This window comes from Tiliqua scincoides, chromosome 1, assembly GCF_035046505.1.
Source record: "Tiliqua scincoides isolate rTilSci1 chromosome 1, rTilSci1.hap2, whole genome shotgun sequence".
Classification (NCBI taxonomy): domain Eukaryota; kingdom Metazoa; phylum Chordata; class Lepidosauria; order Squamata; family Scincidae; genus Tiliqua; species Tiliqua scincoides.
The window spans coordinates 157,003,620-157,030,348 of NC_089821.1; positions in this window are offsets into that span (position 1 = coordinate 157,003,620).

Genomic DNA, 26,729 nt, shown 5'->3' on the forward strand with positions numbered 1-26,729 from the left:
GTTTCCCAAGAGCTGATTCCGGCTTCAAATGTCAAGACAAAATTTCTGTAAAAGTGAGATAAATTGTGGACAATGCTAGGCCTGCTCAAAAGGGGAAAGATGCAGAGCTGCAGCAAAATGCTGGGTTCGCTGTTCTTGCTGCCCCTTTTGTCTGGTTCTTTTACATTTCCCGCATGTCTTTGTGATCCACTAGGGCAGGGGTGCCCAAACCCCGGCCCTGGGGCCACTTGCGGCCCTTGAGGCCTCTCAATGTGGCCCTCAGGGAGCTCCCAGTCTCCATTGAGCCTCTGGCCCTCCGGTGATTTGTTGGAGCCCACACTGGCCTGATGCAACTGTTTGACCTCTCAGTGAGCTGTGGGATGGGGGCTCCCTCTACTGCTTGCTGTTTCACATCTGTGATGCAGTAGCGGCAGAAAAGGAAAGGCCAGCCTTGCTTTGTGCAAGGCCTTTTATAGGCCTTGAGCTATTGCAAGACCTTCATTCATTCATATAAGTTCATCTTTAATATATTCATTTATGTAAATGTGTGTAAATTTATTCAAATTTGAAATGTAAATTAATTCTTCCCCCCCCCCCAGCCCCGACACAGTGACAAAGAGACGATGTGGCCCTCCTGCCAAAAACTTTGGACACCCCTGCACTAGGGCAAACTGCCTCCTGAGCTCTTCAATGGAAGGGGCAGAGATGATGTAAAGATGACTTAAAAAAATCAACAGCATTAAAACAAGATGTTTTCATTTAGATTGCCTCGTTTGCAACATGTATTCTTCCACTCATGTTTTGGTACTCAAAGAAATGGTTCTTGATAACAAAAGCAGGGGCAGGGTGCTGAGGATGTGTGACTCTCCTTTCTATTTAGCCTTCACACCCCATATAACATTAACTAGCGCACAGCCGAATCCTAACCTGCACAATGTAAGAGGGCCAGCATGCATCTAATGTGCAGACTGAGCAGGGCTGGAGGAAAATGTGTCCCTTTACAACATATAAAGCCTCAGCCTGCTCAATGACTGCTCTGGTGCTGAGTGTTACAAACGTGCCATAAGGCAAATCCGTGGCACTCAAGGAGGAGGATCAGTCAGTGCTGGGCGAGTGCTAGTCAGTGCTGGGCCTCAGCGCCAAGTGGAGACACTGCAGGAGTACCTGGAGGTAAGGTGCACTGCTGGGCAGCAGTGCTGGTTTTTGGGGCAGGCGGGAGGCATTCCAGGGCAGAGGAAGCGGCTGGACTGGGAAGGAAGCGAGACCAGCAGATCCCATCCTCCATGTCAGGCTACAAAGTTCAACACAGAGGTTCTCCAGTCTGTACCAGCAAAAACAGCCAGTGCAGACATGAGTAGACCCATTGCAGAGCCTGCACTCTTAGCCCCCTTCCCCCAAGGAGACCTCTGGTGGCCTCCATGGGGCCACAGGATACAGCGGTTACCATTTTGGCACCACCGAACCCAGCGGCACCACCAGGGATAGGGTTGGGCTGTTAGGTAGTTACAAAATCTGGTTAAATCAGGAGGAAAAAAACAAGAGGTCTGCTATCACACCATTGTTAACTTATCCTATCATCCTATTTGTACTTATCTGGGAATAAGTCCCATTAACTATCAATGTTAAAAGCATATAGATAGTAGCCTAATAAAAGTGCCCCGTTAGAAACACAGATCTGTAACATCTTCCCAAAATGTAGTCACGTATCATGGTAGCATCAAGTCTAATATATTAAAAATATTGAAATGAATGGGACCCACCTGACAGCCCAATCCTATGCATGCCTGCTTAGGAGTAAGTCCCATTAGAGTCAATGGGGCTTACTCCCAGGAAAGTGTGGATAGGATTGGGCTGTGAATTGGCTCATGACCCACCCAGTGGGTCCCAACCTACAGTCTGAGAAACACTGCTCTAGGCCTACATAGCTTTCCTCTTTCAGAAATAAAGGGGAGTCCCTCATTTGCCTGATAACATCAGAGACCACCATTCTTGACCGAAACCGAGATTGCAACAGGTCCTTGTGAGCTCATCTGACTTGGGAGCAGGAAATTTGAACATCAGTTAATTTAAAAGCAGCCTAACACAGCTGTGGGGATAGGTGCCCAAAAGTGGGATAAAAGAAATCTGCCCAGCTGGGTTGAGAGAGTGAGAGCAGAATGTGTGGGAGATGCCAGAGGGGCTTTGCAGTATGCTAGCAAAGCTAAAATGCAAGCTAGGATCTTGATCAGCTAAGAAAGGTGCCTGAGGTGTAAGTGGATGCTTTAAGCCAGGGGAGTCTTAGACTGTTTTTACTTTATTTTTAAATTCTTGACCCAAGCTGAATCCAAATTCCTCTCAGTTTTGGTTCTGTTTATAATATGCAGAACCATATTGTCTCTGTGTTAGCAAACTCCCCTTGCCAGTCCCCCTTGCTTCCTAAGCAAAACAAGCTTATCCTTGAGAAGTGAGTAACTGGTGGCAGTGAGAAATTCCTAGAGGCAGGAGGGTTCTGTTTGCGGGCCCCATCCTTACCTGGAGTGTCATTCCCAGTTAACAGGCCCTCTGTGTCCCTGCCACTCACTCTCCCTTCACTTCTCAAGGGCTTTTTGTGTGTGTGCGTGGGCTAGCAAGGAAGCTGTTTGTGATTTTCTTGTTGGCCTGGAAAAGAGGCTCTCAGAACAACAGCAAAATAACCAAGGTGGTTTGTGTGAGTGTGTGTGTTCTAAGCATTCATTTTTTTTAGAAAATGTTTAAGTATTCTGAGAGGCAGTTAAAAAAAAAAAAGGATTCTGAGTCAAGACCATGGAAAGGAGTTTGCGCAACAATAATTCCCACCAGTAAAATGCCTCTTTTGGTTTTTAAAATACCAGCATTGTGTTCCTGAGTCCTAATAATAAGAACATAAGAACAGCCCCACTGGATCAGGCCATAGGCCCATCTAGTCCAGCTTCCTGTATCTCACAGCGGCCCACCAAATGCCCCAGGGAGCACACCAGATAACAAGAGACCTCATCCTGGTGGAGACCCTTGCATCTGGCATTCTGACATAACCCATTTCTAAAATCAGGAGGTTGCGCATACACATCATGGCTTGTACCCCATAATGGATTTTTCCTCCAGAAACTTGTCCAATCCCCTTTTAAAGGTGTCCAGGCCAGTCGCCATCACCACATCCTGTGGCAAGGAGTTCCACAGACCGACCACACGCTGAGTAAAGAAATATTTTCTTTTGTCTGTCCTAACCCGCCCAACACTCAATTTTAGTGGATGTCCCCTGGTTCTGGTATTATGCTTCTAAGGATTTTTGGCTATCTGCATATCACACAGAAATAGAATAATAATGTAACACTAATAGCTGACATCTGTACCTGAACACATTATGACTGGGAATCTTTATTACAAGGAAGAAAAAAAAAAGATAGCCTTAATCTTGCTATGCTACATTGTAATGAAGCTGTCACACAATGCGAAAGAGATACCCACTGCTAAAGCAATGCAATTCTGTTGGAAATGGTGACATGTTGTCATTTCCCCACCCCTTTTTCCCCACACTAATTTAAACTGAGAGCAGACAAATGGGTAAGTAAAGGGTGGGATGAGTGGGAGAGAGACAGTTTGGTGATGGGGAGGCTGGCAAGTGTCCATGTAATTTTCTGTGCCTCAGAAAAGGTCAATTTTCTGATTGAGGGAAAGAATTTGGATCATCAGATTAATCTGAGATTAATAGGAAAGACCTCACCTGTATCGACAGCTCACCTTAATGCAAGTTGGTGGGAGATTTATGTTTAAATAGGCATATACTGTATGCAAATAAATTATGGGGAAGACTTTTTTTTTTTGCTCCATTTGAAGTTGGGAAGCTCTAATGAGGGTAGACTTTGTGAAGGATTAATTGAATTAACTTGCAAAGGTGTGTGCTTTTAAAGAAATCTAGACCAGTGGTTCCTAAACTTTTTAGCACTGGGGCCCATTTTTTAAACAGTCACTCTATCGGGACCCACCTAGGTCTACGAGACTTTAAAAAAAATCTAGAAAGAAATCATATTGTTACTTATTAAGACATCATAATAACCTGAAAAAAGATGCTCCAGCATTTATCTCCCTATATTCATACATGCTTTGCAAACTGCAGGAGCTCTTTGAAGGGCAATTCTGGTTTTTGAGAAGCCTCGGGGCTTGAGGCAATTAGTTATCTAATTCTTATGTCATGTGTGTTTCCATTGGAGGCTCTGCTCAGCTGCTATGGGACCCACCAGTGGGTCCTGACCCACAGTTTGGGAACCACTGATCTAGGTACATCAAGCAGGATGCTTGGGATATGTTTTGAGTTGGTTAATATACTAAGTATTACTCTCATTCTTCTATAAAGAGATTTAGCATACTATTAGCAAGCAAATTGAAAACTCAGAGATTCAACCCAGCATTCTATAAACATAAATTATCCTTTTCATTCCTGGCAGCCGAATTTAAAACAAGATTCCTGCCACTTTGTAAAACCTGAATGTACCCATATCCAGTGACTCAGAGAACATGTCTCCCTCCCACCCAACCTCTCTTTTGTCGTGTTTAAACAAAAGTAATCAAGGAAGTCACTTCCAATCAGCATCTTAGGTCTCCAATTATTACTAGCTGGATCAGAACCCCCCTGGTGATTGAAATCTTTTGTCAATGTAACATTTGTACAATCTCATTGTAGCTTTAAATAACAATTCCATTCAGCCCTCTCATCTCAGCTGCACAGCATGCTCAGTTCTTTTATTTTTCTCTCTTTTTTTTCATTGTTCAGGAAAAAATTTGCAATTTGAGATTCTTGCCCTTCCATCTCTCTTTCAGGGACTATACTTTAAACACAAAGCAACACTCCTCCTCCTGCCAAACTCCAAATTATTATGTTTAAAGCAATCTAGCCTGTCACTTACTAATAGACAAGCAACCACTAAGTGCTCGGCCTCACAGGTTACACTCATTCAGAATCCCTGCATAGTTTAACAGGGCCATGGAGAGAGCCAAGCCAGTAAGGAGCAACATGAACTGGCTGTACATTGCTATGGTGATACCCAGTGCAGAGAAGGTTTGCATTGTGGTGTGTTGACGGCAAAAAATGAAGGCCAGGGTAGAACCACTGCCATCAACTTGGCTCTTGTGTAGCAGATCACAAGTGCAAGGGAAGAATGAAGACTGTTTGCAGCGTGCTTTGAGGTGGTTCTACTCTTCTTAGGATACTAGTGCAAAATGCCTGTGTTCATGAGGGCCAGTATGTGTGGAGAGTGGGCAGAAACTTCCAGGATTCCAGTTCGTTCCAGGAATGTACTGTGTCTCTGTCCACTCTGTATAAAGAGTTGCATTGCAACCCTTGAAGGATTCCTTCAGTGAAGGCTGGGTCACCGAGAGGCAGGACTTGTCCTCAGAGCTATAGCAGCCTGTCATGGATATGCACATGTTAGGCCTTGGTTAGCATGTGAAGCCTGAACCAAACTAAGTCAGTGACAGAGAAGTGGCTAGCAGTTCCTAGCTGCAAGAATGTGAGTAAACAAACAAAAAGATTGTTGTCTCTCCTTTGCTGGCCAGAAAGGACAGACAACAAGAATTACAACCATTGGAATGTAGCACCTTTGCAGACAGAAAGGTGCCCTATCAAGCTGATGAAGTGCAGCTGTGGATCTCCAGTTGGGAGCGGTAAGAACTAGGAGGACTAACAACCAGGCCTACTTCGAGAAGGTTCTGTCCTCAAAAGTTTCTGATTGGACAGTCTAAATAAGTATGAAGTCAGCACTATTAGCATAATAAGTATAATAGTGAGTGCCCCAAGGGGTGTGAGTGTTCCTTCTTGGACAGAGGTTTTGGGTGCAACATCCTGCACGTTGGAGCTCCATTGTCCACCATGGGCATCTGGCCTCACAGCTAGCCTGGAGCTAAAAGATCTACAAGAGAAGCTGACCCAGGTGAGAGATAGGGATTAATAGAGATAACCAGCTAGCTTTATTATTTTATTGCTGATATGTTTCCTAAAAGTTTATGCCTCTAGCATTTGCTGCCTTATGTAACCTTATGTACTTAATAAACTAAAATTTCTTTTACCAAGTTGTTTCGTTGTCTGTTGGGGACAAAGGTTCAGAATCCTGCCTAGCCATTCAGCAAGCTACCAAGTGCTCATTGAGGTCTAGTAACTTTAGAGGACTGAAGCTTTAATTGGAGAAAGAGCTCAGTGCCTGCAAGGGATAGAGTTAAGCCTAGAGGGTCTCAGTGTCCCTGGACTAAGGCACTGGCACATACAGGGTGGTGGCAGTACTACTGAACAGGGGGCCTTGAGGGCTTTAGGGTTCGAGAGCCAAGAACTCTGAGCACCCCAAACCCCCCTAAGTTTGCAAGAAAGCCCTAAGTGCAGTGCCTTATTCATTCATTCATTCATTCATTCATTCAACAAAGTGGATAACAGCCATTCCCCAACATGGGGAAAAGCATATACTAGAGTTTCTCAACCAGTGGTACTCATACCACCAGAACTACTTGAGGTGGTGTCTTCTGGTACTTTTGGGACCCTCAGATACTCACTGCCTGGCAGAAGACCAGTAATGCAACATGACAAGCAGCAGTAGCAGACTCAAATTGGCAGGCAGAGCTTCAGCATGTGCTTTTCATGAGCTCAAAAAAGCCCTAACCTCTTACATGTGTTTGTCACACTGCATCTGAGCTCCCAATCTGGAAATATCTGGTGATGACATCATTGCAAGTTACTGCTGGTATTTCCCATAAGTGGACCATGCAAAGCGGTACAGTGGGGGACAAATGTTGAAAATCGCTGGCATATACTGTATAAAGCGTGTACTTGGAAATTCCATTTGGGTGGGGGATAAACTTGTTTTCTGCTCCTGTTGACCTTGGAGTTCTAGTCTTTGAGACTCAAGCCTGCTCCTGTCTGAGAGACAGCGCAGTAGGCCCTTACCAGCTCACTCACCTAGTAGAGCCCAGCTGTTCACACAGTCCCAGCAAGCTGCAGAGCGGATGACAGGAAAAGGTGCTATCAGCACTGCATTAGCCTCCTGGTACTAGGAGACTAGTATAGTGGTGGAACGAAGGGATCCTGTCTGCTAAGAAAGAGACAACTAGTGTGATCAAGTCTAAGATTTTACATAAGAACATAAGAACAGCCCCACTGGATCAGGCCATAGGCCCATCTAGTCCAGCTTCCTGTATCTCACAGCGGCCCACCAAATGCCCCAGGGAGCACACCAGATAACAAGAGACCTCATCCTGGTGCCCTCCCCTGCATCTGGCATTCTGACATAACCCATTTCTAAAATCAGGAGGTTGCGCATACACATCATGGCTTGTACCCCATAATGGAATTTTCCTCCAGAAACTTGTCCAATCCCCTTTTAAAGGCGTCTAGGCTAGATGCCAGCACCACATCCTGTGGCAAGGAGTTCCACAGACCGACCACACGCTGAGTAAAGAAATATTTTCTTTTGTCTGTCCTAACCCGCCCAACACTCAATTTGAGTGGATGTCCCCTGGTTCTGGTATTATGTGAGAGTGTAAAGAGCATCTCCCTATCCACTCTGTCCATCCCCTGCATAATTTTGTATGTCTCAATCATGTCCCCCCTCAAGCGTCTCTTTTCTAGGCTGAAGAGAACCAAACGCCGTAGCCTTTCCTCATAAGGAAGGTGCCCCAGCCCCTTAACCATCTTAGTCGCTCTCTTTTGCACCTTTTCCATTCCACTATGTCTTTTTTGAGATGCGGCGACCAGAACTGGACACAATACTCCAGGTGTGGCCTTACCATAGATTTGTACAACGGCATTATAATACTAGCCTTTTTGTTCTCAATACCCTTCCTAATGATCCCAAGCATAGAATTGGCCTTCTTCACTGCCGCCGCACATTGGGTCGACACTTTCATCGACCTGTCCACCACCACCCCAAGATCTCTCCTGATCTGTCACAGACAGCTCAGAACCCATCAGCCTATATCTAAAGTTTTGATTTTTTGCCCCAATGTGCATGACTTTACACTTACTGACATTGAAGCGCATCTGCCATTTTGCTGCCCATTCTGCCAGTCTGGAGAGATCCTTCTGGAGCTCCTCACAATCACTTCTTTTATCAGATTGTAGCAGCATGTGAAAGAAAAATGTCTCACAGTGCTATCCCTTCTCTCAAGAAGAGGTCTGATCTCAGACAGCGTGCCTTTTAAAAGGCCTAAAATCTTCTCTGCTAAATTGCCAGGTGCCAATGTGATGCTAATGAGTGAGTGGGGCATAATTTGATTGTATTAATAGCCATTCAAAGCCTGGATATACCTTTCCTATTCATTAGTTCCTTTCTCACTGTTCTATTACTCCCTCGCCTATCTATCAAGGGCTGTAATGCATGTGTTGATTTATCTGCCTGGTATAATTAGATTTCAATCATGTTTCTTTTAGCACAGAGAATTTTCAATCACACACACCAAGCTGATACGCCCATTTTAGAGCTTGAGAATTTATACTTGCAAACTAGGCAACATGTTCTAAAAATTATGTCCTTACATCCATGGGGCCTGATCCAGTCAGTCCTCTGCAAGCTGTTAAACATACAAAACCTTCTCTCCATGCTGCCAAAGGGGAGAGCAGGGGTAGGGGATGGTCAGGCCCACTGCAGCAAACATAGGAAAGGATGCATCAGAGGACTGATTTTTTTTTTTAAATATATAAGCCACTATAATTGTAAAAAAAATTCAATTGAAAGTCACTTCTTGTTCTTGATCGTAAACTGGACGTGGCTTTCAATAAAGTTTTTTTCACTGTTGCAGAGGCTTGAGGAGCTCCTGGCATCCTGCAGAGGCCTGCACTCCTTCAGGTAAGTTGGAACCTCCGCCCCCACCCAGCAGTGCGATCAAGGGTATTGTGTTGCTGCCTTCCCCCCTCCCCGCCCCTTAAGGGGCCCAGAACTGTGTGCTTCCCAGGCTGGTGGGTTGCAAATCACCAGTTTGGGAACTACTGATATATAATTTTTAGATTACTAAAAAAAAAAAAGTACAAGTAAACACAAACAATAAAATTTCTAATTAAGTACCTCTAAAAATAAAGCAAGGGTAGAGCAGCATATCCTAGTTACATACAGCTTCTCTAGCATCTATCAACCATCCAATTGTGCAGTATAGATCTCCAACAGCTCTTCTTATACAGTTCTGGAGGCTATTTTTGATCATGGTTTGTTATCATAGTAGGCCTTTTCTTCTGCCAGTGCATCACCATTATCTTACACTTCTATCTATGTTTAAGAGGAAAAACTTAAACGGAGTTTCTGATAAGACACAAATGTATTTGACTGCAGCTGATTAAAGGCAGATATTAATCAGTTACAGCTATTTAATCAGTGAATGCACCTACAGGATTGTCCTTCCTTCTCCAGCTGGGGTGGCGAGGGAGAGGTCGCTGTGGAGTGTTTGTGGGTGGAATTCTACTGGGGCAGAATACCTGCAATCAGAATTTGGAGGAGAGAAGAGTTCGATATCTTGCCATACATGTTGCTAGGAACAAGAGGTTGTTTGTGCACAGTGATCCCTTTGTGCTGTAAATGCTATTTCACTCTGGTTCTCATCAACAAAGCTTTCCTTTGAGAGCCCAAGGACGTACAGCCCTCTGTCGCATGTCTTATTATGTTTTCCCTTCCTCATTGCTCCCTATGGATTGATTGCTTCCTACTACTATTGTTGGCTGGTATTTGGCAGATCATGGAAAACTAGGCTTTGAACTTTCAATGGCAAAACAATCAGGCAGGTCAAGGAATTCAAGTATTTGGGCATTCTGTATCATTACAGACTCTCTTGGATGCACCAGCAGGCGAGGATCCAGGCTGCAAAACTGTCTACGCAGGCCATTGTATGTTTTTTCTATGCGTGGGGCAATTCTTATATCCCTTCCGCCATGCAAATTTTCAATACTAAAGTTAAGGCCCAAATTTTGCATGGAATACCTATTTGGATGTCTGCATTTGGTGCCAGCATTGAGAGAATCCAGTCATGGTTCCTATAGAAAATATTTGCTGTACCACACTGTGTCCCATACACAGTGTTATGTTTGGAAGCGGGCCAACACAAGCTAGAAACCATGGCCTGGGTGAGTTTCTGCAAATTTTGGTTAAGGGTTTTTTGGGTCTGAGCAAGATATTCTGCTCAGAAACCTGTTAACCAATCCAACATTCTCCCCGGATCTGTTATTGTTCCTAAATAAGGTTCAGGCCATAGGTCTCTCAGCAGATCTGTTAGGAGCCCTCTCATCAGAGTTGGCATTTAAAACTCTGAAAACCCTGTTATGCTGGCATGGTGTTTTCCTGGCACTGTGCTAGTGTCTATAGCACATCCATCAGTAGGTGGACTTTTGCACTGGCAAGGCTGGTGTTGCACCAGCGTACATGGACATAGGCTTGCATAACTTGAGGCTAAGATTAGGCGATAACTAGCAGTGATGCTTCAGGGTTTCTAAGCTGGAATTTTCACACACACAATATTAGTTGAATATGAGTTAAATATTAGTTGCTTCAATATTAGTTGAATATTAGCACTTCTGTTTTGGGACAAGCAGAGCCTGTACAAGAGGGACAGGCTTCACTTGAACCAGAATGGAACCAGACTGCAGGCGCTTACCATTAAAAAGGTGGCAGAGCAGCTTTTAAACTGATCCCTGGGGGATGAGGATAAGGAGGTTAGAGAACAACAAGGTAAAGACAGAGTAGGAGAAGAAATTGGGAATGGTAGCATGATAGGATGTGATAGATGGTTTGGCACAATGAGAGGATTCAGGGATAAAGGAGCTAATAAGCAGCCCATCCTGGGGTATTTCACGTACAAATGCTTTCATGCAAATACCCGAAGTCTCTGAGCAAAGATGGGAGAACTGGAATGTCTGGTGACAAGGGAAAACATTGACATAGTGGGCATAACGGAAACCTGGTAGAATGCAGAGAATCAGTGGGATACCACAATTCTGGGCCATAAACTCTACAGGAGGGACAGGGAGGGGCGTATTGGAGGTGGGGTGGCCATTTATGTTAAGGAAGGAATAGAATCCAACAAAGTAGAGATTGAAGGTGGGTCCGACTCCATAGAATCTCTATGGGTTAAATTACCAGGCCTGAGGAGTGATGTAATACTGGGGTGTACTATCGTCCTCCAGACCAGAAACCGGAAGGGGACCTTGAAATCACAAAACAGATCAGGGAGGTGACAAGGAGGAACAGGGTTATAATCATAGGGGACTTCAATTATCCTCATATTGACTGGGTCAATTTGTGTTCTGGTCACTAAAAGGAGACCGGATTCCTTGACATGCTAAATGACTGTGCCTTCGAGCAGCTAGTCTTGGAGCCCACCAGAGGACAGGTGACTCTGGATTTAATATTGTGTGATACTCAGGACCTGGTTAGAGATGTCAGTGTTACTGAGTGTTACTCAGTGTTATTGGGGAACAGTGATCATGCTGCGATCCCTTTCGACATGCACGTTGGGGGAAGAATACCAGGCAAATCTCTCACAAAAACCCTTGATTTCCAATGAGCAGACTTCCCTCAAATGAGGAGGCTGGTTAGAAGGAGGTTGAATGGGAAGGTAAAAAGAGTCCAATCTCTACAGAGAGCATGGAGGTTGCTCAAAAAAAAACAGTAATAGAGGCCCAGCAGAAGTGTATACCGCAAAGGAAGAAGGGCTCGACTAAGTCCAGGAGGGTGCCCGCATGGCTAACCAGCCAAGTTAGAGAGGCCGTAAAGGGCAAGGAAGCTTCCTTCCGTAAATGGAAGTATTGCCCTACTGAGGAGAATAAAAAGGAACATAAACTGTGGCAAAAGAAATGTAAGAAGGTGATACAGGAGGCCAAGAGAGACTATGAGGAACAAATGGCCAGCAGCATTAAGGGGAATAATAAAAGCTTCTTCAAATATGTTAGAAGCAGGAAACCCACCAGGGAAGTGGTTGGCCCTCTGGATGGTGAGGGAGGGAAAGGGGAAATAAAAGGAGACTTAGAGATGGCAGAGAAATTGAAGGAGTTCTTTGCATCTGTCTTCACGGCAGAAGACCTCAGGCAGATACCGCTGCCCGAACACCCCCTCCTAACCAAGGAATTAAGTCAGATAGAGGTTGAAAGAGAAGATGTTTCAGACCTCATTGATAAATTAAAGATCAATAAGTCATCGGGCCCTGATGGCATCCACCCAGGAGTTATTAAGGAATTGAAGAATGAAGTTGCTGATCTCTTGACTAAAATATGCAACTTGTCCCTCAAAACGGCCACTGTGCCAGAGGGTTGGAGGATAGCAAATGTCATGCCGATCTTTAAAAAGGGAAAGAGAGGGGACCCGGGAAACTATAGGCCGGTCAGCCTAACATCTATACCAGGTAAGATGGTGGAATGCCTCATCAAAGATAGAATCTCAAAACACATAGATGAACAGGCCTTGCTGAGGGAGAATCAGCATGGCTTCTGTAAGGGTAAGTCTTGCTTCACAAACCTTTTAGAATTCTTTGAAAAGGTCAACAGGCATGTGGATGTGGGAGAACCCGTGGACATTATATATCTGAACTTTCAGAAGGCGTTCGACATGGTCCCTCAGCAAAGGCTACTGAAAAAACTCCACAGGGAATTAGAGGGCAGGTCCTCTTCTGGATTGAGACCTGGTTGAAGACCAGGAAACAGAGAGTGGGTGTCAATGGGCAATTTTCACAATGGAGAGAGGTGAAAAGTGGTGTTCCCCAAGTATCTGTCCTGGGACCGGTGCCCTTCAACCTCTTCATAAATGACCTGGAGACAGGGTTGAGCAGTGAGGTGGCTAAGTTTGCAGACGACATCAAACTTTTCCGAGTGGTGAAGACCAGAAGTGATTGTGAGGAGCTCCAGAAGGATCTCTCCAGACTGGCAGAATGGGCAGCAAAATGGCAGATGCGTTTCAATGTAAGTAAGTGTAAAGTCATGCACATTGGGGCAAAAAAAATCAAAACTTCACATATAGGTTAATGGGTTCTGAGCTGTCTGTGACAGCTCAGGAGAGAGATCTTTGCGTGGTGGTGGACAGGTCGATGAAAGTGTCGACCCAATGTGTGGCGGCAGTAAAGAAGGCGAATTCTATGCTTGGCATCATTAGAAAAGGTATTGAGAACAAAACGGCTAATATTATAATGTCGTTGTACAAATCAATGGTAAGGCCACACCTGGAGTATTGTGTCCAGTTCTGGTCGCCACATCTCAAAAAGGATATAGTGGAAATGGAAAAGGTGCAAAAGAGGGCAAATAAGATGATTGCTGGGCTGGGGTACCTTCCCTATGAGGAAATGCTATGACGTTTGGGCCTCTTCAGCCTAGAAAAGAGACGCCTGAGGGGGGACATGATTGAGACATACAAAATTATGCATGGGAAAGAAAGTGGATAGAGAGATGCTCTTTAAGAACCAGGGGACATCCACTAAATGGGAGAATTGGGAGAGTTAGGACAGACAAAATAAAGTATTTCTTTACTCGGCGTGTGGTTGGTCTGTGGAACTCCTTGCCACAGGATGTGGCAACACCATCTGGCCTGGATGCCTTTAAAGGGGATTGGACAAGTTTCTGGAGGAAAAATCCATTACAGGTTACAAGCTATGATGTGTACATGCAACCTCCTGATTTTAGAAATGGGCTATGTCAGATGCAAGGGGGGGCACCAGGATGAGGTCTCTTGTTATCTGGTGTGCTCCCTGGGGCATTTGGTGGGCTGCTGTGAGATACAGGAAGCTGGACTAGATGGGCCTATGGCCTGATCCAGTGGGGCTGTTCCTATGTTCCTATGAATTATGTGTTCATCATTGTTTGATCTGCAATCACTGGAACCCTCTATTTATCATGACTAATTACATACAATACACTGATGGTCCATCCTCACTGGCAATCTTTCCAATGTGGTCCACACTTGCTCCATGTTTTTTGGTCTAGTGCGACTGTTGTCCAGTGCGGCGGTCCCTGTTGTTTAAATGACCTGGAAAAGGTATCTGACCAGAGCGTAGCCGGTCGGCTGAGGGTTCTTTTGATGTGATATGTGATCCAGTGCGTGATTCTGGTGCTCTTTCGGTTGTCTGTTCGGTGGATGACATGTCCTGCCCATCTGTGCTTTGCAGAAGCCATGTGCTTTGAGCGGGTCGCAGATCTTGGATTCTTGTCGGATGTCTTGACTTTTGAGACCATGTTGCCATTGCTTTTGGCAGTTTGTCCCGAGGAGACATCTTTCAAGTGCCCGGTGGGTGGTTTGCATGGCAGTAACTATGGTTATCGGCCCATGTTTCTGTGGCATAGCAAAAAGCCAGAAGTACTATGGAGTCAAACAGGTGGGTTCCCAGCTGCAGGTCCTGCAGATTCTGGGCAGAAAGTCTGTTCTAGAGGGTAGAGCCTCCATTTGCCTAAAGATAACATCCGAAGGTCGCCAGCTTGAGGCCACCGGCACCGTGAATGGCGAGACCTTGAAGCAGCTGCTGAGCCGAGTTATTCCACCTGTAAGCGTCTTGGCCGTCCTTCAAGTGAGAGATGAAGGAGCTGCTTGTCAGCCTGCTTGGGAGGAAACTGGAGGCCAGAATGTGATACCAGATCAGCAAAGATTCATCTGAAATGTTGTGGTTCTTGAAAGATAGAACCTTCTTTAATTGTAAAAATTCCTACGGGGATTTAGAACAGCCTGCCTACGTAAACTGCCTTTATTAAAGTCTGAGGAGAAATCTGACGACCAAGAAAGGCAGTATATAAATACCTTTATTATTATTATTATTATTTATTATCATCATCATCATCATCATCATCTGACTGGTGACTTCTTGGATTGATCCCATGGCAGCCCAGGCAGCTTTCCTTTGTCTCCCGATCTCAATCATTAGATTGTTGGCCATGTTCACTTCACGTCCCAAGTAGATGTAGCTGTCAACTTTATCCAGGGTGGCACCACAGAATTGCACGTTGCCGTTGTCGCACCATTGGTTGGTCATTGTTTGAGTTTTCTTCATATTCATCTCCAAGCCGATAGCTTTGCCTACTTTATTGAGCTCGTCCAGCATCTCGTTCATCTCCGTTGTATTGTTGCTGATAAGCACGATGTTGTCTGTAAACCACAGGTTTGAGAGATTCTTTCCATTGATCAACAGACCCTTATGGTTCCAATCAAGTTGGCTCATGGCATACTCATGACTAATTATCCCAGTTAAATGGCCATGGCTGAAATTCTGAACAGGCTCCCCTAGAAGTACTCAGTGGGGTTTCTTTCTCATTAAACAGAGTCCACAGAAATAGACTGCAGAAATCAGAGGTCTTTTTTTACATGACAACATGATTTATTTACATGATAAGCTTACTCTGTTAGTGCAATCCAGTCTTTGATATGTTTGCACCATAAATGGGTCTAATCAGTGGCGTAGCTAATGACCATGTAGCCCGGTGCCAAGTTCAAAGTGTTGCCCCGGAAGTGATGTCACAACTTGAAGTGACGTCACATCTGGGCTTTTTAAAAAGTGACAATTGGGAGGAATCCACCTCCTCCCCCCAGCAGCTCACCACTCACTTGCTCTGCTGTCTCCCCCCAATCAGTGGTATAGCTAAGGCATATATTTGCTACGTGGGGTCAAAGAAGATTTTGTAGCCCCCCTGCATGACAAAATCAAATTTAATTAAGTAAATAAATAAAAAGTTATTGGTTCCATGCTGCATCATAATATCTCATTGGCACTCAGAACAATCAGTCTCATAGATCAGTTTGGAGTTAAGCAATTCCACTTTTTGTTCTACAAGGCAGTTGTGTTTTCATTTTCTGGTTAATTGGCCATAACTTTTGATAGAAAACAGATATTCTAGTGCCGTTTGCTGCATTGCATTCTGCATTAAATTACCTTTCCAATGATATATAACATGATGGTATTATTCATACATACCAAGGTTTTCACAATTTTGGTCACTAGTGTCAAGCTCAGCTTGTTGCCCCTCTAAAGCTTGTTGCCCGATGCAACTGCTACCCCCTGCACCCCCTTAGCTATGCCACTGGGTCTAACCCTTTGACTTACAAGAACAAAAGGAATGAACTAAGGGGGCCACTGAGTATACTTTCATATCTTTCATGCTGAGATTAGTAATGATATAGCAGTACCATTGTCATATCTCTAATGTGTAAAGAGGGCAAGATTTAAAATTCACTGCAAGAAAACAGTGACCTGAAAATGCTCTTGAGCAGTATGGTGTGCCTATAACTATTCTAAACCAGCCATTTTCAACCACTGTACTGTGGCACACTGGTGTGCTGTGGATGGTCTGCAGGTGTGCCACAGGAGCTTGGGGGAGGGTAACTTATTAGTAGAGCCATTGGGGGATTTGTGACCCCTACCAGCAGCACAGTGTGCCTTGTCAATTGTCAAAAGATTGATGGTGTGCCTTGGCAATTTTAGTGCCTTGTCAGTGTGCCATGCGGTGAAAATGTTTGAAAATCGCTGCTCTAAACAAATAACCTCTTAAGTATCCCCCTATGCTTGCTTAATAAGGACAAATCTGCATGATATTTTCCATTTGTTTTCATGTCACTGCATGTCTCCAAGATGGGTACACAAAGTTCTGATGCAGAAATATGTAATGCAACAGAGTGACAGAGGCCCTATTGTAAGAAAGGTCAGGAAGCCACAGGTTTATTGTTTGCAGGCAATTTCTGCTATTCTCATTAATAATTGTACAGAGTCAGAGAACAGACTGGAATAAATTGAGGTAATTACCATTATGATTAATGATGTGCAGCAAAACGCATTGCCTATCTAAGAAAGAAATTGCCCTATCCCCATAGTGGTAAGGTTCAGGCATACACAGGCTGAAACTCAGCTCAGAATCAAATCAGGTCCCATTCACTCATTCTCAGGGCAACCTTGGACATGACATGAAGACAAGAGGAAGCACACACTTCCTGTTCTATCATATCTTCATCTTGTCTGAAATAAAATGCTTGCATCTTGCCCACTTGCGAGGTGCCCCTCAATGAAACTTGCATCTCTCAGGCACGTATGAGTGGTAAACATTCATTTAATACAGTGGGCCCTCAATATCTACGGGGATCTGTTCCAGGACTGTCTGCGAATACTGAATTCTGCAGATAAGGAAATCCACTGGAGGAGCGTGCAGTGCCACAGTTGCTTACCTGGGGGCCACACCTGACCTTCCAGAGGTTGTGGTGGCCTCCCAGTCTTCTCAGAGACCTTCCAGTGACTGGAAGGCACTTCTGGTTCATGCTGCAATCTGGAAGTGCCTGCCAATTATGTCCAGGAGGCCTTCTGGGGTGTGGTTGTGCTACAGTCACAGTTCCCTGAGGTCAACGGAGCTTACTCACAAGTAAATGTATACAAGAAAAACATGAGAAGAGCCCTGTGGGATTAGGTCAAGGGTATATTTAGTCCAGCTTCCTGTGTCTTACAGTGGCCCACTGGCTGTGTCGAGGAGCACTCAAGACATCATGATCCTTGTACTGTGTTACCACCCCCTTGCATCTGGCATTCAGAGATGGGCTATCACTAAAACCCAGAGGTTTTATAGTCAGCGTGGCTTGTAACCCGTGAGGGAGGTTTCCTCCATAAATCTGTCCAATCCCCTTTTAGAGACATCTAGACCAGAATACTATGTCCTGGGGCAATGAGTTCCACAGATTAATTACATGCTGGATCAAGATATACTTCCTTTTGTTTTTTCTAATTCTCCTGCCAGTCAATTTTATTGGATGCCCCTTGGTTCTGCTGTTGTGCGAGATGGAAAAGCCCTCTATTCACTTTTTCCATCCCATGCATAAATGTATATGTCTCAATTATGTCCCTTGTAAAGCATCTTCTTTCTAGACTGAATAGTCCCAAATGTTGACGCTGTTCTCTGTAAGGGAGGTGTTTCAGGGCCCAATCCTATCCAATTTTCCAGTGCCAGTGTAGCCATGCCAATGGGGTGTGCACTCCTTCCTGTGGTGGGAAGGCAGTCACGGAGGCCTCCTCAAGGTAAGGGAATGTTTGTTCTGTTATCTTGGGGCTGCATTGTGGTTGCCCCAGTGCTGGAAAGTTGGATAGGATTGGGCCCTCAGTCCACTAATCATTTAGAATAGGATAGCAGCACAATTGTATCATGGTTGAGGCTTTCTGAAGAGATTGGAGGCTCACTTATGGGGACTGTGTAGATTGCTGGTAAAAGGGGAACCTGCAGAAGAAAGCAGGAGCGATTGGCCTCTTGAGGATATCAACAAATACTTTCTTAGAAAACATTGAAAAATTTATTTGTTCAGGAGTTAGAGGCAAGCAAAATAAAAGGACTAAGTGGAAAGAACGCTTTGATTATGGGCTATATACTACAATGGCCCACCCCCTTTGAACATGAGAGAAACCAAATGCAGGGGTTGAAAGCCCTGAGTTGAGCCCTGGAAAATACAGCTTTTCAATTGTTGCACAATGGGATCCGTGGATAGGAAGCAAAGAGTAGGAGAGAGAAGGATTATGTGCAAAATACTCTAGTAGTAAAGATGGGAATGAAAGGATTCCAATCCTGGAGGCCCGATACCCTGAGGACAAGCCTCCATGCGTGCCAGCACATATTCCCCCAATACACAAAACTGAGATGGGGTTTGTTTTCCCCACACACTAAACAAATCCTATGAAATTGATGCCTAAACCAAGAAGTTTCCTGCCCTACAAAGGGCAAATCCTCAGAGGGAACTCCTGTCCCTTTTCAGCGGACAAGTGCTGGTATGATTTCTGCAGATTCAGGGAGTTGGCTGAGGGTTGATTGGCAGCGTAGGTGGAGGAATGGTGCAGCTTGTGTCACAAAGAAAGCCCGGAATTGCAGTGAACATGTGGTAGGAAATCCCATGTGAGCTGCCAGCTGGATGGGAGGGCACCAGGATGCAGATCACTTGTTGTCTTGTGTGCTCCCTGAGGCATTTGGTGGGCCACTGTGAGATACAGGAAGCTGGACTAGCTGGGCCTTTTGCCTGATCCAGCGGGGCTTTTCTGATGAAAACCTACAGATGTGACTCACAGATGTCTTTTCTCCATGAAATAAGTGCCTGTTTGGTTTGGAGAGTTCCACACGCAAAAGGGATCCTTGCATGATTGGAACTCTTCTTCTGCTCATGGAAGAAGCTTCCACTGCACCACAAATCTGAATGCTGCCCCAATATGATCAATCAACTTCTATAATTTTTGCTCAGTTCTAATACGAAAATGTTGGTGTTCTGAATTTTGTGAGAAGTAATGTTCAACCAGTGGCATAGCTAATGATGGTGTAGCCTGGTACCAAGTTAAAAATGTTACCCCGCAAGTGATGTCACGCCCAGGCTTTTTAAAAAGTGAAAGTTGAGAGGAATCCACCTCCTCCCCCTAGCAGCTCACCACCCACTTGCTCTGCTGCCATGCCCAGTCAGTGGTATAGCTAAAGCATATATCTGCTATTTGGGATCCAAGAATATTTTGCAGCCCCCCCCCCCGCATGACAAAATCAAATCTAATTAAGTAAATGAATAAAAAGATATAATACAGCATGGAACCAATAACATCTCATTGGCATTCAGAACAATCAGTCTCATAGGGCAGTTTGGAGTTAAGCAAATCCACTTTTTGTTCCACAAGGCAGTTGTGTTTTCATTTTCTGGTTAATTGGCCATAACTTTTGATAGAAAACAGATATTCCAGTGCTGTTTGTTGCATTGTATTCTGAATTAAATTACCTTTCCAATGATATATAACATGATGGTATTATTCATACATACCAAGATTTTTACAATTTTGGTCACTAGTGTCAAGCTCAGCTAGTTGCCCCCCTAAAGCTTGATGCCCAGTGCAACTGCTACCCCCTGCACACCCTTAGCTATGCCACTGCGTTCAATTCACTTGAGTCTAATTTGTTTCCACCATAAGATTTTACAAAAGAGTTACCATTAAAATACACAACGACAATCCAAAACATTCTGGATTTGCACTCATTTTGAAGTCCAGACTGACAGGTTCTGATGGCCTAACCAGTTTTTTCCCCCTTAGTAATAGGGAAAGCTTTATTTTTTTCCTACACAGCTTCAGAGATGGGACACAGAACAAACAATAGGCAATGTCCTTTATCACTCCTTCCATAACACAACATACATACATACATACATAAACAAAAGTAAACTGAATATTTTGGTATCTCCCATCTAGTTTGGTTGATGATGGGATTTCTGCTGAAATCTGAGCAAGGTAACAGACTTCCTCAATTGAGATTTTCTCAGGTGGTCTAAATACTTTTCTAAATTATGTTAGACTTGAATCATCATGTATCAAGAGTTGCTATCAAACTAGACAATGAAAATTAATTCAATTGAATAAATGTGTCACTCAGTCTTTTCCTGAACTCAGTTTCAGAACTTAGCATCCTTTCATGTGTGAAGTAATTAACAGAAAAACCATTAAGTGTCATCAGAACTTGAAATCTGTTTAGAGTATTCAGTTAAAACTTTTCCTTTTGAGCCATTTCTGCCCAGTGTTGCATATATTTAATGGGGAACAGGAATATGCATATGCATATATGCAACAGGGAACAAATGTGCACACCTGTGGGAAAATAATAACAGGTCCAGGTCCTCCAGGGCTAGAAACAAACCATTGGCTGTATGGAGGACAGCTGTGTGTGATTAAATACCAGGCCACTCAGGCTGGAGCATCAGAGTCCTCTGGTTCTGAGCTGGCCCTGTCTTCCCAGGCTGGCAGTTGTGCTCTCCAAAAGAGGAATGCCCATAAAGTCTTCCTATTTTGACTAGGGTTTTACATAAGAACATAAGAACATAAGAACAGCCCCACTGGATCAGGCCATAGGCCCATCTAGTCCAGCTTCCTGTATCTCACAGCGGCCCACCAAATGCCCCAGGGAGCACACCAGATAACAAGAGACCTCATCCTGGTGCCCTCCCCTACATCTGGCATTCTGACTTAACCCATTCCTAAAATCAGGAGGTTGCGCATACTCATCATGGCTTGTACCCCATAATGGATTTTTCCTCCAGAAACTCATCCAATCCCCTTTTAAAGGCGTCTAGGCTAGACGCCAGCACCACATCCTGTGGCAAGGAGTTCCACAGACCGACCACACGCTGAGTAAAGAAATATTTTCTTTTGTCTGTCCTAACCCGCCCAACACTCAATTTTAGTGGATGTCCCCTGGTTCTGGTATTATGTGAGAGTGTAAAGAGCATCTCCCTATCCACTCTGTCCATCCCCTGCATAATTTTGTATGTCTCAATCATGTTCCCCCTCAAGCGTCTCTTTTCTAGGCTGAAGAGGCCCAAACGCCGTAGCCTTTCCTCATAAGGAAGGTGCCCCAGCCCCGTAATCATCTTAGTCGCTCTTTTGCACCTTTTCCATTTCCACTATGTCTTTTTTGAGATGCGGCGACCAGAACTGGACACAATACTCCAGGTGTGGCCTTACCATCGATTTGTACAACGGCATTATAATACTAGCCATTTTGTTCTCAACTAGCCATTTTGTTCTCGTTTTGTTACATGTACAACAGCTAAATTAAGGATTAAGTGGTGGTGGTGGCAGCAACTGAAAATATAATGGGGGTTCTATTACTAACTGGAGTTTTGCTGCTTTATGTGACTGCCAAAAAAACAACCAGTGGGTCAACTATCTTATTCCCCCTGACTAAGCAATTCAGTATCCCTAGCCAACTGTTGCCATTGCTGTGTCTGCCTTGTTAAGTCAGGACCTTGTTAAGTTATGTGAGGACCGCATGGCAACTTGCCTGCCTGGTGCAAAGGTTGCAGACATCACTTCTCATCTAGATAGGCTGGTAGATAGTGCTGGGGAGGAGGTAGCGGTTGTGGTACATGTCTGCACCAATGACGTGGGCAAGTGTAGCTGGGAGGTACTGGAGGCCAAATTTAGGCTATTAGGTAGGGAGCTGAAAGCCAGGACCTCAAAGGTAGCATTCTCTGAAGTGCTACCTGTTCCACGCGCAGGGCCAGCTAGGCAGGTGGGGATCAGGGGTCTCAATGCATGGATGAGACAGTGGTGTAGGGAGGAGGGGTTTAGATTCACTAGGCACTGGGGAACGTTTTGGGACAAGTGGGGCCTGTACAAGAGGGACGGGCTTCACTTGAACCAGAATGGAACCAGACTGCTGGCTCATAACATTAAAAAGGTGGCAGAGCAGCTTTTAAACTGATCCCTGGGAGAAGGCCGACAGGAGCCGAGGAGCATCCAGTTTGGGACTCCTCATCCCTATGGGATGAGGATGGGGAGGTTAGAGAACAACAAGGTAAAGGCAGAGTAGGAGAAGAAATTGGGAATGGTAGCGTGATGGGATGTGATAGACGGTTTGGCACAATGAGAGGATTCAGGGATAAAGGAACTAATAAGCAGCCCATCCTGGGGCATTCCATGTACAAATGCTTTTATGCAAATGCCTGAAGTCTTCAAACAAAGATGGGAGAACTGGAATGTCTGGTGACGAGGGAAAACATTGACATAGTGGGCATAACCATTGACATAGTGGGAAACCTGGTGGAATGCAGAGAATCAGTGGGAGACCACAATCCTGGGCTATAAACTCTACAGGAGGGACAGGGAGGGGCGTGTTGGAGGTGGGGGTGGCCATTTATGTTAAGGAAGGGATAGAATGCAGCAAAGTAGAGATTGAAGGTGGGTCCGATTCCATAGAATCTCTATGGGTTAAATTACCAGGCTTGAGGAGTGATGTAATACTGGGGGCGTACTATTGTCCTCCAGACCAGAAAACGGAAGGGGACCTTGAAATGAGGAAACAGATCAGGGAGGTGACAAGAAGGGACAAGAAGGGACAGAAGACCTCAGGCAGATACCGCTGCCTGAACGGCCCCTCCTGACCAAGGAATTAAGTCAGTTAGGGGTTAAAAGAAAAGATGTTTCAGACCTCATTGATAAATTAAAGTTCAATAAGTCACTGGGCCCTGATGGCATCCACCCTAGAGTTATTAAGGAATTGAAGAATGAAGTTGCTGATCTCTTGACTAAAATATGCAACTTGTCCCTCAAACCAGCACTGTGCCAGAGGGTTGGAGGATAGCAAATGTCACGCCAATCTTTAAAAAGGGAAAGAGAGGGGACCTGGGAAACTATAGGCTGGTCAGCCTAACATCTATACCAGGTAAGATGGTGGAATGCCTCATCAAAGATAGAATCTCAAAACACATAGAAGAACAAGCCTTGCTGAGGGAGAATCAGCATGGCTTCTGTAAGTCTTGTCTCAGAAACATTTTAGAATTCTTTGAAAAGGTCAACAGGCATGTGGATGTGGGAGAACCTGTGGACATTATATATCTGGACTTTCAGAAGGCGTTCGACACAGTCCCTCACCAAAGACTACTGAAAATACTCCACAGTCAGGGAATTAGAGGGCAGGTCCTCTCCTGGATTGAGACCTGGTCGCCACATCTCAAAAAGGATGGAAATGGAAAAGGTGCAAAAGAGAGCGACTAAAATGATTGCTGGGTTGGGGCACCTTCCTTATGAGGAAAGGCTACGGCGTTTGGGCCTCTTCAGCCTAGAAGAGAGGCGCCTGAGGGGGGACATGATTGAGACATTCAAAATTATGCACGGGAAGGACAGAGTGGATAGAGAGATGCTCTTTACACTCTCACATAACACCAGAACCAGGGGACATCCACTAAAATTGAGTGTTGGGAGAGTTAGAACAGACAAAAGAAAATATTTCTTTACTCAGCGTGTGGTTGGTCTGTGGAACTCCTTGCCACAGGATGTGGTGATGGCATCTGGCCTGGATGCCTTTAAAAGGGGATTCGACAAGTTTCTGGAGGAAAAATCCATTATGGGGTACAAGCCATGATGTGTATGCGCAACCTCCTGATTTTAGAAATGGGTTATGTCAGAAGGCCAGATGCAAGGGAGGGCACCAGGATGAGGTCTCTTGTTATCTGGTGTGCTCCCTGGGGCATTTGGTGGGCCACTGTGAGATACAGGAAGCTGGACTAGATGGGCCTATGGCCTGATACAGTGGGGCTGTTATGTTCTTATGAAACATGTTCAGGGCCTAGGAGAGGAGGGTAAAGGGGGTAATTTGTACCCAAACCCAGGGTCAGAAAGGGGGCTCAGGAGCCAGAGGAGATGCCCCAAAATTTCCTGGGATCTTCCATTTTCCAATCTCATCCAGACTCACAACCAACATAGGATGCTTGGGGCATTACTATGGGCACATGGCAGCAACTACTGCCACAAGCCATAAACACTAGTTCCAGGAATGCATACATTCCTTAACACTGTCACATCTGGGAGTAAACTGGCCTCCTGCAGTAGCTCTGGTTTGTGGATCCACTTACCATAAAGGAGTGTATAGTAGCTCAGCAACACAGCTGCAGATCTGCAGAAGTCAGTTTTGGTGTACACAGGACACTTTCCATTCGAAATACAATACTACTAATCTCCTGCAATGATTTTCTATAATTGAAAGATTTTAGAGAGTCTTAGGAGTGTGTTTAGTTTTCCATAATACTGTATCTAGCTGCCAATGCCGGGCAGGCAGGGAGACCTAAGCTCTGCATTGGGATGACTGGTAGACCAAGCTCTGAGGCTATTCCAGCTGTTGCCACTTTCCTCCTGTCTGTTTTACCCCATTCTGCCCACCCCATTACCACCCCCCAAGTTGGTTTCACCCTCTCCCTCTTGGGGAAGGGGCACTAAAGAAACTTCGTACCCCCTTATAAAATTCCTCTCAGAGGCCCTGCACATGTGGCCTGCCTCCCTCTCAGGCATCTTGCGGTGTCTCTTCTGTTTTAGTCTGATAGCTCTAAGCCACCATTTCTCATCAGCACTATCCAATCTGGCACCTTTGTGCATTGCTGAAAACATAATAGTATTGTTACACAAATAAGATTTTCTATTCTCAAACTAAATTAGATTTGTCAGAGGATGAGAAGCAGAAGCTCTATACTTCACATCTGTGTGTAAAGCTTTCGTTAAGAGAAAATGACCAATCAAGGGAATTTGCAAGTTTGTCCACAGTCTTTCCTGTCAATCATGTCGAATTTCAGCTGATTTCAGGCTGGAAAAGCTGCATACAAGTGCTAATGTCTGCCAATTTCCAAAATGTAATACAGGGTGTCCACAAAAACACTTCCTGATTTCAAGATGTTATATCTAAACTAATTCAAATATATTGATAAACATGTTGTGAACCGATTCTCTAACAATAGTTATTTCATTTTTTTCTCAATGAGCACCTGCCAAACAGATGGATTGGTCGTGCTGGACGAGATGATCAGGTGTTCTGCAAGTGGCCTGTGAGGTCACCAGACCTAACTGTTTGTGACTCCTTTCTTTGGGGGTACGTGAAGAGCACAGTTTACATACCACCACTACCTGCAACCCTGGAGGAGCTGAAGATGCTGATCACTGAAGCAGTTCGCATGATAACTCCAGATATGCTGCAGAGCGTCTGGACTGAACTGGACTATTGCATCGATGTTTGCCGAGCAACCAGAGGGGCGCACATTGAGTGCCTTTAATGCTACCCTGTACCACATGAAACTGAATGAAATCCTGCATCTGAAGCTACTAACTATGAAAGATTATTACAATAAAGTTGCATGTTATACCTGTTTGAAATCAGGGAGTGTTTTTGTGGACACCCTGTATTATCCTTTGACTTCTCAGCAAAGTCTAAACTAGACCATTCATGTATTTTAATAGTTTTCTTTTTAGCCATAAGTTACTTATACACTGTATAGAATTCTTCTAATCAAACCAAGACTTTAACTGAAGATTCCTGGTTGTCCTATTTAGTTCATCTGGATATGTTTGACCCTCTTCTTAAGCATTTCTGCATATCTGATCAAGCCAAGTAACACTATTGCCTTTGGTTTCATTGATTTTTTTCAATCACAAGGACAGATTGAATCTTAATCTTGCTAACTATCTAAAGGAACCAAGTATTCTTAAATTGCTAAAGGAACAAAACATTCTCTGCCAAACCATCGCATTTTAATCTCCAAGTATCCACCAATTCTGGATCTTCTGATGCAATTCATAGGAGAACATGATGTTCCCCATGTTGAACATGGTGTGCCGCACCATGCATGCACCAATGTTATAAGTTGGAGGAAAACTCAAAAAACAGATTAACTTTTTCTAAGAATAAATATCTGTGAAGAGAGTCAACTGTTGATAGAAATATCTGTCAACTATGAAGAGAGTAACAAGTTCAATAAACATGGGACACTGCACTAGAAAACTAATAGTTCAGAGTTTACAACAGTAGCCGCTTCATAGTCAGGGATATTTGTATAACTTGCCCACACTAGCTCCATGAGCTGAGATTAATTTTATCACTTAGCCAGTTTTGTTGTTGTTGTTGAACAATGATTATATTTGAAAACAATTTTGAATTCCATAGGATTTCTTTTGTTTTCCATGAAAGTTGTGGGAAGAATGAATGAAGGAATGAATGCTACATGCATACATACATTCTCAGTTTCAGTACCTTTATTGGCATACAGTTAAAAGATCATTAAACACTTTCATACAGCTTAAATACATACATTCTCCTTCCCCAGGTCCTATAAGTTGGCCTTCTGCATGCTATCTGTTCTTGCATTTTGCTGAATTATAATGGAGTTAAAAAAACTGCTCATCAGTTATTTTATGTCTAGTTATTGTTTCTCCATAATCTTTTAAGTTTGGGGGAGGATGATATAGTTGTTAATACGACTATCAAGAAGAATCAATTGATCTAGTCCAAATCCTAATTGTTTGCCATCGAA